This window comes from Cervus elaphus, chromosome 19 (genome assembly GCF_910594005.1).
Source record: "Cervus elaphus chromosome 19, mCerEla1.1, whole genome shotgun sequence".
NCBI classification, from domain to species: Eukaryota; Metazoa; Chordata; class Mammalia; order Artiodactyla; family Cervidae; genus Cervus; species Cervus elaphus.
The window spans coordinates 82186506-82195141 of NC_057833.1; positions in this window are offsets into that span (position 1 = coordinate 82186506).

An 8636-nucleotide genomic window follows, 5' to 3' on the forward strand; every position below is an offset into this window, starting at 1 on the left:
TGTGTTGGAGAAGTAGGTCTGGGAACAGCCACAGCAACCAGCAAAGGAAACAGAGGAGAAGAGTCCATGGAGAGGAGCAAACCCAGAACGCACGTCCACATATGGATAGAGCCCCAGGGCGGTGTTCTGAGGAGGAGGTCAGGAGCATGCCTGGGATGCTGAGGAGGGATGATAAGATCCAAGGATGGACATTGGACTGGCAATAGGACCTTGGCAAGAGTGTTTGCGATGGGTGATATGAGCAGAGGCCAGACTATCTGACCTGAGGAAGACCTGAGAGGGAGAAAGGGTAAACAGGGGTCAGCAGAACTTGCTCTGGGGTGCAGAGGGGAGGAGAGAAAAACAAAGGAGCCAAGCAGCTTCTCAACTGAGCCCTGAAACTTCCTCTCCACTTGAAACTGGAGCAGTTACGTTCCCCTCGGGCTTTTGCTCATGCTCCTCCCCCCTGCCTTCTACCCTTCAAGGGTGGCTCCTGTTACTACCTGTTGTGGGCCCCCATAACAACAATAGAACCTATCACCCAGGAAACTAGAGGTCATTACGCCCATTGCACAGATGAATAAACCGAGGCTTGGAGCTCTTCCCTAACACACACCATGTGTTCCTCCGGCCTTTATTATCACAGGTAGCAGTGGAGATGATACGTGTGTTGCTGAGGGCACAGACCCCGAGTCACACATAAATGCCACTACCCCTCCTCGCAAGCTGTGTTACTTTAATAAAGAAGTCTGCATCACCTCTCAGGGCCTCTGTGCCCCTTCCCAGCTGTTATAAGTGTGCATGAGGCCGTGCCAAGTTCCCAGTGCTGATGGGGGAGTTGTTGGTGCCCAGTGGGCGCCTGATGGTTGGCAGGATTGAGGTCGGTCTCTTCCTCTAAGCCACTTGTGAGCCCTCTGGGACAAGGCTTCTGTGTTCATTCTCTTTGCCAAGCATATCCTATAGCTTTAAGATGTTCATTAAGTGGAATTGAGCTGAAATGAATCCCAGAAAGACCCAGTGACTGGAGAAGGCCTCATGGCTCCAGAGGCCTCCACGCCGCTACTGCTTGCATACCAGGCTCCCCACTCCCGCTGCCCCCCCCCCCCTTCTACTCCGCTGCCTCCACCCCTTACCCTAAGCCTCCCTAGTCAGCCTTGTTGTGTTTATCAGTCCCCGGGCCACACCCACCACTCCTGCAGCCACAGATGGAAGTCTGTGACAGTTCAGACTTAGCTATGATTTTGAGCTAACTCTGCCTGGGTCAGGAAGATCCCCTGGAGAAGGAAATGGCTCCCTACGCCAGTGTTCTAGCCTGGAGAATTCCATGCACTGTGTAGTCCATGGGGTTGCAAAGAGTTGGACACGACTAAGCGACTTTCACTTCTCTTCACTTCATTGCCCACCTAGCTCCTTGTGTGCCAAGGTGATGGGGCAGCAGTCCCCCAATGATTACACCCCCCACTAGGTGCACGGTATCTCTGCATCCAAATGACACTGGTGTGGCAGCCTCTTCCCCTGTGAGTGGCTCTGGCCACTAGTTTATATTTTTATTGAACAAACGCTCCGTGTTGACAGTCCTTGCCTGATGTTGGCACAAGGCTGATTCGTTTAATCCTCAAAACAACCCAATAAGAGGGGTCACTTTTATTAGTGCCATTTTATATTTGGAGACACTGAGGCTCAGAGACGTTAAAATAACTTGCTCAGGGCCACACAGCTCGTAGGTGGTAGAGCCAAGATTCAAACCCTGGACCCTCAGAGCAGAGTCTCAGCTCCTGAGAGCTCCTAAGTGCATCCCCTGCTCCCTCCTCCCCCACCAGAGGGCCCTTCAGGGGTCTGAAGTCCACCCTGGGCCTCACCCATCCCTGCCCCCTCAGGACCTCCGCTGCCAGCAGCACACCAGCCCGAGTGGGGGTTTGAGCACAGCCTGGGGCCACTGGGCTCCTTCTCAATCCAGCTCTGAGGACCCTCCACGCCTTTCTTCTCTACCCGCACCTTCCCTCCTGCAGCACCTGCAGCAGGCCACCTGGGCCTCACTCAGGGCTGACCTTGCTCCTCTCTCCCCATGGAAAAATGCAGCAAAGAGCGGGAGGGGCAGAGTGTCCCCCCCCCCCCCCGGGACCCCAGCTGCATTGCATGTTACCTGTGGGACAGAAGTGTTTGCTCAGGGTGGGCACACTGATGGCATGTCTGCTCTCTTCCCGGGAGGGCCTCGCACGGCCTGATGTCTTGTTTCAGATCTGGGTCTCACCCAGTGCAGGTCACTTGCGGCTTTGAGAGGAGATATGGCAGGAGATTCAGCAGAGGCAGGAAGAAGAGAGACCCCCACAGCCCTGGCTCTGCACTCCTCCCCCTGGGCAAGGAGCGCCAGCTGGCCCCCATCCTCTGTGCTCCATCCACCCAGGTTCAGGTTGTCCCCAAGCGGTGTTATCACAGCCAGTCCTGTGTGTTATCCAGCCAGCCTTCCTGCAGCGCACGGACTTCACTTCAACCTCCTGATCCAGCCATGTGCGGGCCCCAGGCCCATGGAGCCTGTCCTATGGATGTTGCCAAGTAACCAGAAAGCTAGTGCTTTGTCTCTGCCATGGCGTTTGTTTTTGAACTGTTTGTTAATCTTTAGGTTATAGTCTTTCAAAAATAATTTAACTGTGTTTGAACTCTACCCCACCCATCATCTGGCACCGCTATTAAACCTTTACTGACTTTTCTATTTTTCCTGTTTCTTTCCAATAAGCATGTTTTTACCTAGAAAAATCACAGTGTACCATTTGGCTCCTACTTTTTACAATAAGCATTTTTCCATGATGAGAGGGGCTTGTCACCATTCTTTGAACGGCTGTGTGGGCAACCAGGAGTTATTTAAGCCTTCCACTGCTTTTGAATGTGGGGGGTGTCTCTAACTTTTGTCTTTTATACACAGGGACTTGATGAATAACTTTTTGCAAAAAAACTCTTGGCCTTAGGACTGATGGCCAGCACTGTCATTTGAACACTGCTAGATATTTCTCTCTGTGATATTCAAAATTATGCCTCCTGCTATATTCTACCACTTAGGTCTCTTCTCCTCACCAGTGACACCCCTCCTGGCCCCTGTAGAGGGTGGCCGGCCCCCAGGGGAAATGGCCTGACTTGCTGTAAAGTCCACCCAGGTCCTGGGGACCTCCTAAGGTCTTTCTTGTCTCCAGCGGCTCAAACAGAGGCCCAGAACTCAGAGAGACACCTCCAGGCTGATCCCCGGGTGCCGGGTGATGTGATTGCTTTGATCTGCAGCTCCTTCCCCCTCCCCCAGCTCTGGAGAAAGAACTGTAGGTCACAGGCCTTGTGTGGGCATCTTCCCAGAAAGAGCTGATCCGCACCTGTATGGTCCAAAGAGGGACCCCTTGTTCTCTCTGCCCTGTCAGCTTACTGGCTATGTCACCTAAGGCAAGTTGCTCAACCTCTCAGCGCAGCATTGGCCTCTCCATGAAGCTGCATGAAGCGTGAGCGGGACTCACAAGCCCTCGATATGATCACCACTGGTAGCGTGGTTGTTTTCTCCTGACTCAGCAGTGCTCCCTCCTAGGCCCTGTTCCATCCTCAGCTGTTCCCTGCTTTTCTCCTTAGGAGGCCTCCTTTCTACAGAAATGTCTTCTCAGAGGAGCCTGGGAGACCCTTAATCCAGCCCCCGCTGTGGAAGCTGCATGCGGGGTTGGGGGGGTGGTCACCTGTCACCCAGGCCTGAGATGGCTGACCTCAGGCCCAACCTGCCTGTCCCTAAGGAGCTTAACTGGAGCCCCATCCTCTCCTGCTGCTGGGGATGGAGCTGGGGGTCCAGGAGGGGCACTGCAGGGTGAGGCACCCTCCCAGGTCCCCTCTCCCCACTAAAGCCTCCCCTTGTCCCTTCCATGTGCACTAGGAGAAGCTGGGCATCCCAGTCCCCGCCCTAGAATTCTACCCCCCCACCACCCCCCTGCCTGGGAGCCGGAGGCCTGGGCTGCAACACAGACACATAGACATTTCCTCACCCCGCCCTCTCCTTGAATCTGCACACTTGTCCACAGCAGGGTCAATCCAAGGGGGCCCCAACGCAGGGTGTGCTAAGCACTTTTTGAATTTCTGAAAGTTCCCACCCAGCCTGGACAATTTTGATTGTCCCCCGGGGCACCAGATCCTGCTCTGCTCCCCGTCAGGCTCTGGGTCAAGGTCTGGCCTCATGCTCCCACCTGGCTTCTGAAGGCAGTCCGGTTCTTTTGTCAGTCTTGCTTCTTGATCCAAATCTCCTCCTCCTGGATTTGTCCAGGTCTGGGGCCTCCACACCAGAAAGGCCTCTGGCTCCCTCTTTCCTTTCCTCCCACCCGCCATAGCTCCCAAGGGTTCTCTGCGGCCTGCTTCTGTCTCCTCTGAGAGGGAATGGGTCCTACCTGGCTGGGCACACACCCTCTGCGCTGTTTGGACGGACCCCATATCAGGTGGATTGTGAGCTTTCGGGGCAGGGACCAAGGACAAACACACAGAGATAGGAGGATGCCCCAGGAGACCGAACAGGAGCCCTGCTGTCTGCGGAGCACCCCCCACCACACCTGGGATCCCCATTGCACTGATCACACAGACCTTACCTCCCAGATAAACAGACCTGGGCCTTCTGGGGCACCTGACCTGATGCAGCCAACCCTTCCTCTGACAGTTCCCCATTCTGTCCTCTGCCGCCCCCGCCCTTCCAGGAAGAAACAGCTCTGCTTTCTCAGTGGTGACTTAGGGCCTCCAGAGTTCTGCAGGGCCCTTCAGCTGGGCCGGGGTCCCTAACACACCCTGGGCCCTGTTCCTCCGGTGCTGAGTCACCTGATGAGGTCACTTTCCAGTGATCTCCTCTCCGTGAAGCCTCCTCCCTGGTCATGGGTCACCAGCCGGGAGCACCGGGGGGGTGTGGCCCCATTGCTGGGAATTCTGGAAGAGAATGTTGATTGCTTCCGTGTGAAGCCAATGGGGGAGGAGGAGGAGGGCCACCCGGACTGTTCAAACCCAAGACCCGGGGAGTCCACAGCTCCCTGACACTGAGGTGCTCTGAGAACCTCGCTCTGGCCACAGTGGCAGGAACGATGGCCAGCAAGGTGGGCATCTCCTGCTGGCCCTTCCCCACATCTCCTGGTTCCCCCCTTCCCACTCTCAGGTTATGAGTTTAGGTGGGTGGGCCCCACTGGGGCAGAGGGCATGGGGCCCGGGCATCTGCTGAAACAGTCGGGAGAGCATGCTTTCTTCGGGGGCTGCCAGCAGTGGGGACGCCTTCCTGGATGCGGGAGTGGGGGAGGGCACAGATTCTGGGAGAATCTGTCCCAGGATTCTGAAGGAGCAGGAATGTGGGACAAAGGTCACTGAGGCTTGTGACTGTGTCCCTCAGGCTCTGGGTCCCGCTGGACCTCAGCATCTGGACTTTGCAATTCTGTGAGGCAGTTGTGTTGATCTTGGCTTCCTGTTGCTCACAGGTAAAGTACGCTGACGAATCCAATAAACCAAGGTTTGGACAACACCAGGCAATTCAGAGCACGGCCTCAGAGCCAGAATCTCACATAAACTCAAAGTTGCCTTGCTAGGCAGGTCTCGTTGTTACTACTCGGAAGAAGTAGAGGAGTAAAGGTCGGAGGTGAGTGTGGTTTGGCACCTGCATCTGCTGAACACAGACCTCATCCTTCTGCTGGGTCTCATGACACGGAGCCCTAAAGCCGTGCTGGAGTCAGGCCCAGCACGTTGAAGACACAAGGATGGAGGCTGGACTGCCCACCACCGGAGGAGACAGCCGAGCTGCAGAGGCTCCAGAAACACGTGGTAAAACATTTCCGTGGGTGGACATGGTCACTAAAATTCACGCTCACAAAGAATCTGTAATAATGAGGAAAATGCTATGTCATGATGTCAAATAAAAAATAGGACAAATTTATAGATTACACACACATATATATTTACATAATACTCACAATTATGTTTTTCAAAAGGCATAGAATTTTTTAAGGCTAAAAGAAAATATAGCAAGATGTTAAAAAGATGATCTTTCCATGGTGGAAATGTGAGTTTTGTCATCTCATTTTTTCTACATCTTTCTCATTTCCTTGATAAATTTGCTTTATAATGAAGCAAATATAATAAGTTTTATTTAAAGAAAAAAACAGAAAATCACTTGGTCACATAGCAGTTTTCCATAAGGACCATTTTCAGAATTGAAACCAAACCAATCCTTTGTCTGAAAGGGCATCAGGGAAGCTACTCCTGGTCCAGTCCTGCCTTGACCACTTTCCCCTGACGCTCAAGTTCCAGTCACTGACCTCAGCCAAAATTCACACCCATCCTGTGCCGTCCTATGAAAACTTGGTTACTCAGGGGGCTCACATCACACTGCTGCTTGGCAGTAGTCCCCCTCATGGTGAGCTCCAGCCCACAGCAGCCTACAGGGAGCTCTGGGCATTGTGCCCCTTTCGCTGGGGAGAAAATGAAGGTCCAGGAGACCTAAGGATTTGCCCTCAGTGTCAGGGCTGGGCAGAGCTGGAACTGGAACTTGAACTGCAATCCATCTGATTCCAAAGTCCACACCGCTGACCATGATGTGACGCAGCCTCTATTCTAAAACCTTCCTGGGTCACTTGTTTGTCTCTTTCACAAATATTTACTGACCACCTACTATGCCCATGACACAATTCTTATTCACAAAGGAGACGTGGAGAAAATCTGCGTTATCAGCACAACCCGGCAGCTCACACTGCAGCCCTGTGGTCTCAAAGCGGGATGTGCAGCCTGAGAGGTGCTGGGTCATCTTTTAAGGAGCAGGCAGAATACATCACACCTTCTATTTGTAGCTGTTTTCTAATAATTTTTCATTTCCACTCTTAAGCGTTTATAATAAACATGATATCCTGCACACTGCATGTGTGCTCAGGGGCTCAGGTGTGTTCGACTCTTTGCAACCCTTCAGACCGTGGCTTCTCTGTCCATGGGATTCTCCAGGCAAGAGTGCTGGAGTGCGCCAGTCAAGATAGCTGCTATCCAAAAGTCTACAAGCAATAAATGCTGGAGAGGGTGTGGAGAAGAGGGAACCCTCTTACACTGCTGGTGGGAATGCAAACTAGTACAGCCACTGTGGAGAACAGTGTGGAGATTCCTTAAAAAACTGGAAATAGAATTGCCATATGACCCAGCATTCCCACTCCTGGGCATACACACTGAGGAAACCAGATCTGAAAGAGACACGTGCACCCCAATGTTCATCGCAGCACTGTTTCTAATAGCCAGGACATGGAAGCAACCTAGATGCCCATCAGCAGACGAATGGATAAGGAAGCTATGATACATATACACAATGGAACATTACTTAGCCATTAAAAAGAATATGTTTGAATCAATTCTAATGAGATGGATGAAACTGGAGCCAATTATACAGAGTGAAGTAAGCCAGAAAAATAAACACCAACACAGTATACTAATGCATATATATGGAATTTAAAAAGATGGTAACGATAACCCTGTATGCAAAACAGAAAAACAGACACAGATGTATAGAACAAACTTTTGGACTCTGAGAGAAGGCGAGGGTGGGATGTTCTGAGAGAATAGCATCGAAACAAGTATACTATCAAGGGTGAAACAGATCACCAGCCCAGGTTGGATGCATGAGACAAGATCTCAGGGCTGGTGCACTGGGCAGACCCAGAGGAATCGGGTAGAGAGGGAGGTGGGAGGGGGGATCAGGATGGGGAACACATGCAAATCCATGGCTGATTCATGTCAATGTATGGCAAAAACCACTACAATATTGTAATTAGCCTCCAACAAATAAAAATAAATGAAAAAAAATTAAAAAAAATAAAAAGAATACTGGAGTGGGTTGCCATGCCCTCCTTTAGGGGATTTTCCTCACCCAGGGATCGAACCCGCGTCACCTGCCTTGCAGAAGGAATCTTTACCACTGAGCTACCAGGGACTCCCATACTCTATAGTGACATCCTTATAAAACATAGGTGATAACTCTTTGATTGGCATATGATCTTGTTTATATGTCCTTGTATGTGAAACTATACATCACGGTGATCAGGGAAGGCTTGTGGAGAAGGTGGGAGCTTCACTGGGGTGGGTTAATCTGGGCAGAGTGAGGGGAGAGGCCATCAAAGGCGACACCACAGCCCAGTGGGGACAGGTCCTGCGGACTCAGGGGATGGGATGTCGGCCCCCTAGTCCCTGCCTCCTCCTTCAGGCTCAGAGCCTGCAGAGCATCGGCTGGCCCTGGCAACCTCTGGGCCCCTGTGGTTCAGCCTGTGCCCAACTAGTCCAGCAGTTAGGCTCCCACCCTTGCCCAGGACATGGCCCCAAACTCAAAGTCTTTACAGTCAGATCCTCTTCCTCCTCTATTCCAAGAGCCCTCCGTATTTCCTTTTAGACCCAACTTCTCCCTCCATCCCACCCCTTTCAGCCCAGCCTAGCCCACCTTGAACCCTGGGTCTGTGGTCCCCACTCCCCACCTCCTCAGCCTCTGCCCCTCTGTCCCCGCAACCTGCATCTTGTGGGACTGACTGCCCTTAGGACCCACTGCCTGAGAAAAGCTGCTTATTCTCCAAAATCCAAGGCTAGGCCATGGGGCCAGCTGGAGGTTTTCTCTTGGGTCCTTGAGGCCACTTCCGAGCCTTTGCCCCTTGAGCCCT